The 6,346-nt window shown below is 53.2% G+C and overlaps 1 pseudogene; it reads left to right on the top strand.

Moving 5' to 3' along the window:
• LOC128978525 (feather keratin Cos2-3-like) lies at nucleotides 1-761 on the top strand (annotated as a pseudogene).
• Nucleotides 762-6,346: the final 5,585 nt, after the last annotated feature.

Here is a 6,346-nt window from a genome sequence, read left to right as displayed (position 1 = left end):
ATGAAGGGCAGGTATAAAAGGCAGCCCATGGCTCCTGCTCTCTCATCCACTTCTCCTGCCTCCTTCTATTTGGGAACCAGGTGAGTCTGAAGCCCCTTCTGCTCCTCTTTCAAAACAAGATCTCCCCTCGATGGAGCTCTCAGCTGCTCTTGCCTCTGTTCTGTCCTGATGTTTGGGTCTTCTTGTGAGGACAGAGGGAAGTAGAAGAAGGTCTGCTTAGGGAGGGGCTGGGAGGTGGCTGAGGGAGCTTTTGGTTCCTGAAATCAGAGAGAGCCACCCTGGGCCAGGCTGCTCTTTACAGGGTGCTGAAGCCCCTGCGGCTGCTGCACAGCTTCCAGCTGCCCACTCAGTCTTGGCCTTGGCTCCTTTGTGATAGTGTCACCAGGCTGCTCCTCACCCAGCTGCCTTCTCTGCTTCCTCCCTGCCCTCTCTCCCAGGTGCACCTCCCCCCTCCAGACATGTCCTGCTACACCCAGTGCCTGCCCTGCCGGCCCTGCGGCCCAACCCCGCTGGCCAACAGCTGCAATGAGCCCTGTGTCAGACAGTGCCAGAGCTCCACGGTGGCCATTGAGCCTCCAGCTGTGGTGGTGACCCTGCCCGGCCCCATCCTCAGCTCCTTCCCGCAGAACACCGTTGTGGGCTCCTCCAGCTCCGCTGCTGTTGGCAGCATCCTCAGCTGTGAGGGAGTGCCCATCAACTCTGGCTGCTGTGACCTCTCTGGCATTTCCAGCAGCTCCTATGGCAAAAGGTACCTGCGCTGACAGAGCTGCTGGGGAAGCCCAGGAAGACACCTCCAGGAGCTCAGAAGGTGCTGCTGGGCAAAGGATGGAGACCTTGGATGTCTTTGCTTGGCTTTGTCTTTCCCTTTCCTTGTTTGCTTTGCTTCCCCTTGGCAGCCAGGTCCCCAGCCTGGAGGGGACCCTCTGCCTCCTCTTCCTCTTTGAGGAAGCCAGTCAGCCAGCCACCATGCAGGAACTTCTCCATGGCTATGGACCAGAGAATCTTGAGGGCTTTTGGGCATTCCTGCACTGCTGTCCTCCACTTACAGTGACTTTGTTTGCCTCTTTTGACTCATTAAAGTTCTGCTGCATTCAAGCCTGGCCTCTGTGTGGTCCTTTCCTTTCTGGACACTCCCCAAGCTGTGAAAGGACAAGGAGTAAAATGTGATGAGGGCACAAGGAGACCCTTCTCCATTCTCAGTTGATTAGGAGGTTGGGACACTCTGCAGGGATTGCTCTGTGTGCCCCATGCCTTGGAGCTGAAGAAGACATCCCTGGTTGCTCTGCTCTGCTGCCAGGGACCATCAGGTCTTGGCAAGGAGGCCCTGAGGGCTCAGCAGCTCTGTGAGCTGTTCAGGAAGGACTTTCCTCTTGCTGTGGCAGGGGCTGGTTCTTGGGCTCCACATGATGATTTGCTCTGCAGAATGGTCAGAGTGGTAAAGCAGGGAACAGCTCTTGTCATGGCCCGTAGCTGTTGTTCCAGATTCCCGTCCCATCCGAGACCCAACCTGGGGCTATGGCCAGCAGCCATGGGCAGGAGTAGCAGGGAGAAGATGTTCCAAGGAGCTGATGCTGCCTAAGTTGAGGTTGGTAGCCAGATGGGGACAGTGAAACGATGCATTTCTGAGGGAGATCAAACTGCTCTGACCCAGAGCATGCAGGAGAAGCTGAAGATCAGCCAGGACCAGGCACCTGGGTCCACTTGCCAAGAGAGCTGCAGATGGGCTCAGAGCTCTTGACAGCATCATTGGTGCCTCCAGTCTGTGCTCAGGAACTGCCTGTGGGGAGAGGATTCTTTGACAGGTAAGTCTCATCCCTTTGAATCAGTGGAAATGTCTCCTGGCAGCCACTACAGCCTCATACCCCATTTCCTGCCATGAAAACCCAGGTGACCTGACAAAAGTGTGGAAGCAGAAGGATGGAATTATGGCAAATGAAGTGCCTTATTCTCTCCACTGATGATCAATGATGAGTAGCTCCCCTGGAGACATTTGCTCTGGAAACTGGGGAGGTGAATTTCTCCCAACTCACCTCTTGTGTGACTTGGCCCTTAGATCTTTACTCAGATCTTCCTCTCAATCCAGACTAAAGACTCAGCCCTTACCTGTGCTTACAGACTTGGAAACCAGTAGCTGCACCCCTTGCCTGACTCTTCTCTGTGTCCATGTGTCCATAGTTGCCTTGACTTCTTTCTCACTTTGGAGCTTTCAAGGCCAAGTCAGCCTCCAGCACCAGGCAAACACCCAGCCTGGCAGCCTCTGGAGAGAGCTCTGCTGGTGGCCTTTAATTGGCCTGTGTGAAGAGAGAGCATTATCCAGCTGGGACAAGCCCAGGAGAGGCCCCAGAGATCAAACTGCCTGGGGCACACAGAGGGAATGCAGAAAAGACCCAAAAGACACCTCCTTCTCCTCCTCCTCCTCCTCATGTCACCTGTATCATGAGTTGAAAATTCCCTCCAACACAAAATTGCCAGAGCAGCTCAGTTAAAGAAGCAAAGGAAGTTGTATTTACAAGAATAACTATGATCTAGAAATATAGAAATGCAATGAACATGTACAAAATAGACAATATTTATATATACATTTACAATTTATAAACACAAGAATCCCCCTGGACAATACCAGGGAGATGCCAACAGCTTTCTCTCCCAGCTCCCTTCCTCCCCACTGTACACAGGACAAGAGAAGAAAGGAGAAGGGCAGAGAGTCATTTGTTAGTCCTTAGCCAAAGCAAAACAGCACATCGAAGCAAAGCCAGCTAGGATCTGCCAGAGCGAAGGAAGCCGAAAAGAGAGAAAGTTACTTTACAGATCTAACTTTATGTTAGCAGTCAGGCCAATGGGAGTATTTAGACCTTATCATTATTTTCCTTTTCACATCCAATGGTGATTTATTTACATTCTACCACTTTCTGTTCACGATCTGTGAAAAATTTTCTAGGCACAGCCTAAAACTACCACACACCCGCTCATTAACATTTGCTTGCCCTTTGAGGAGAGGACATTTCTCTTCAGGCAGTTTCTTCTCTGCTGTGCAGGCCTCAGCAGTTGCAGCTGCTGGGCATCTGGCTACCCAGAGACACACAACTCTTTGCTGACCTGGGAGCATGTCAGGGCAGCACCTCCCCCTGCACTGAAGCTGGAACTGGTCCCACACCTCCACAACAGCCCTGAGGCCATCAGCAGGGAGGGGCTGGATCATGTCAGACTTTGGAGCTCTTTTGATGTGCTGGGTGGGGCACCCCTACAGCTACAGCACTAGGATGCTCTCTAGCTTTGACTTTGTCTCTTGTGCACAAACTTTGCTTGTGAACAGGCTGAATGACCAAGCAAGACTCTGTGGCTTAGACTTCAGAGACCTTCTCTCCTTCCTGTGGTGAGGCTGTGCTTTGTCCTGTGCAGCTGCACCTGCCTGTGCCTGAGGCTGTGTTTGTGGTGATGCTTAGTATCTGGCTGTGCCCTGGAACAACCTGGGAGAGCAAGAGGCTGCAAATGGGGCGCAGCAGGAGCATCTGGGGGGTCTGGGCAAGGCTGAGTACACACAGGGTGTGGGAGGGCAGTAAGTGAGTGCGTGTGTGTCAGTGTGCCTGTGTGTGTGTGTGTGTGAACATGGCCATGTGCACCCAGATCTCCATGCCTGTCTGAGTGTGCCAGTGCCTGTGCCACCTGTGAATATTCTGTGGTGACATGGCTGGGGTGGGGGCGTTGTCTTGGTTTTACAGGGAGCAAGACAGTCTCTCTAACTTTTCTAAAAGTAGTTAAAGAAAAACCTCCACACAGGATTGGATAGAAATCCAGAATATTATTGGAAGTTTAAATGGAAGTGCTATTCATAAACTACAGGCTACAGTGCAAAGCATACAAAATACATAAAACGCATACTCTGGGCTTAACACAGAAGCCCATTAAGCTAAAGTTTTCCTTAACCTCCACTTAACCAGGCCAAACATCTAGGCCTTAAATGTCCCCCCCTGTGGCAGTTTAGGCTGGGTGCCCCCTGCCACTGCTGCATGAGATACACCTCTGGTGTCCTGGGTGCCCGCCAACCTCTCCAGATAGCCAATAGCACTAACCTTTGATGTAAGCAGACGGAAGCTACGTTGTAAACCTAAGCTATATAATGCGGTGTTGCATACCAATAAATGCCATTTGCCATCCACCACATTGGTGTCAGTGGGCAAATGACCCAAGCGACCTGCAATTGGTCGTCGTGCTGTGCCTGAACCAGGTCACCGTTGCCGTGAGAAAGGCAACAAGTGGTGCCGAAACCTGGGAAATCAACAGCTGGGAATCGGGAAATTTGCTTGGACGGGTGAACAGCGGCCGGAGCGGCTGGACCAGCCCGGCGGTGAGGATGCTCCCGGACCCGTAGGGAGGACGCTCCCGGACCCGCAAGGAGGATGAAAGCCCTTGTGAAGGTTGTATCACAATTACATAAGCAGTGGGGCATCGGTTGCAAGCCCAAGGACTTTACCCTTGCCGTAGCAAGGCTCGTCCAGTTGGGCGCAATCACACAGCCAGTGGAGATACTCCACCCTGAAGTGTGGGATAGATGCTCCAAAGCAGTAGCTGACGAGGTGATGTCCTCGGGGGATGGAAAAACCCTTAAATCATGGGGAAAAGTCATGCAGGCCATACGAACGGCCAGAAATGAGCAGGAGACCTGGAGAGCAGCAAAGGACTGTTTGTTGGCAACCCCAAAACTGGGAGTCGGGGCAGCCACGCAGACCTCATGCGCTCCAGCTGAGAATGATCTTCCCGGGTCTAAAGATCGGCCCGGGGGCGACACGCCCCCACAATCCCCAAACCACGAGTCTAAAGATCTGCGGGAGAGCGGCACGCCTCCCCAATCCCCGAACCCCCAATCTCCGCCTCCCCCATTTCTGAACCTCCAATCTCTGCCCCCCCACCTCCGAACCCCCAATCTGCGAACCCCGACCCACCCACGGAAGGACAGAAGTGAGCAAAATCCTTCTGGGAAGGGCTGACAGAGGAAGCCAGAGGCACAGTGGGGAAACCAGAGGCTGAGGAAAGATGGGTCAGACCACCGCCCTATGCGCCACAAAATGGCGCCGAGAAGAAAGGAGAAGGGCGGGGTGAGGATGTCTCTGGCGGGAGTAGGAAAGAAGCGCTAAGACCAACAAATGCGCATGAATGGGAGGGGGAGGAGAGCGAGATGTGCATGAATGGGGGGGGGGGGGAGCAGTCTCAGACCTGGCCAGCCTGAGACTTGCCTAGTAGTGGGAGGGGGCGAAGGAAGAGCCCTGGGGGTTTGGGTAGACCCTCAGGTGGGAGGAGGGAAGGATTGGGAAACCTCTGGATACTATGTAAGGGACTCTGTATGCTTTAGGATGTTCTTTGCCACTATGCTGTGTAGTTTTCCTGTAGTTTCACCAATTGCTTTTCCATTTAAACTTTCCATCACTCTCCAATCCGTTTGCGTGTGTCATTCTTTTGTCCCTTTCGGGGCAAGAGATGTTCTGGCTGGCCTCAAACCAGCACACCCCCCAACCATGCTTCACTGTCCCCCCCCCCCCCCCCCCCCCGCCTCATACAAAGCCCAAAATGATGCAGCTTAAAATTAGCTTTGCCTAGGCTGGTAGCAGCCCATGCAGGGCCAAAACCCTCCCTCATTACCAAAGAGGAGCTAAGGGAGCTGCATCAGGAAGGGAGCACAGAGAGGAGAAGGGGAAGCAGCAGCTTGCGCTGTCCTCTTACAAAGGCTAGATGCAGGAATTCTGGGAATGAAATAACATAATTTCCTGTGTCCTTCCCCTGGGCTGGACTCTCTGGCCATCCACTTTATGGTATCTAAAGGCATCCATGTCAAACCATGACAGGCATGTGTCAATGGCTGTGTGTGCACACCTGTCTGCGTGTGTTCTGAGGGCTGAGGGAAGGCAGGACAACGTTCCTGGCCATTCTCTTCAGAGAGATTGAGCATCCCTGGCCCTCCTTGCAGTGCCAGGCTAGAAGGGCTCAGCCTGGAAGCATGACCCATGTCTGGATTTCTCTACTCCTGCTCTCTCCTTTTTCAGTCCTCTCCTTGTGGGCTTCTGCTCCACTTCACTCTGGCCAAGCCAGCCAAAGGGGTACTTGTGGCACCCTTCCCTCTTCACGTCAGACTGAGGGATATCTGCAGGAACTCTGCTACAGCCAAAGGACAACAAATCTCCTCTGTGCCTGGTGCTCTCTTCATCTTGACAAATTTCAGAGCTACGGGTCTCCCTGGAGGAGATGATCAAGACCACCCAGAAGGCTGTCATCCACTCTTAGTTTCTACCAGTGGCACAGATGAGATGTTTCTGACATAAGGCTGAGACTGGGGCTGTCTCCCTTGAGAGAAGAG

The sequence above is a fragment of the Indicator indicator genome, chromosome 37 (genome assembly GCF_027791375.1).
Source record: "Indicator indicator isolate 239-I01 chromosome 37, UM_Iind_1.1, whole genome shotgun sequence".
Classification (NCBI taxonomy): Eukaryota; Metazoa; Chordata; class Aves; order Piciformes; family Indicatoridae; genus Indicator; species Indicator indicator.
Note: the sequence above shows the minus strand (reverse complement) of the source record. Positions and strands in the feature narration are given on the sequence as shown.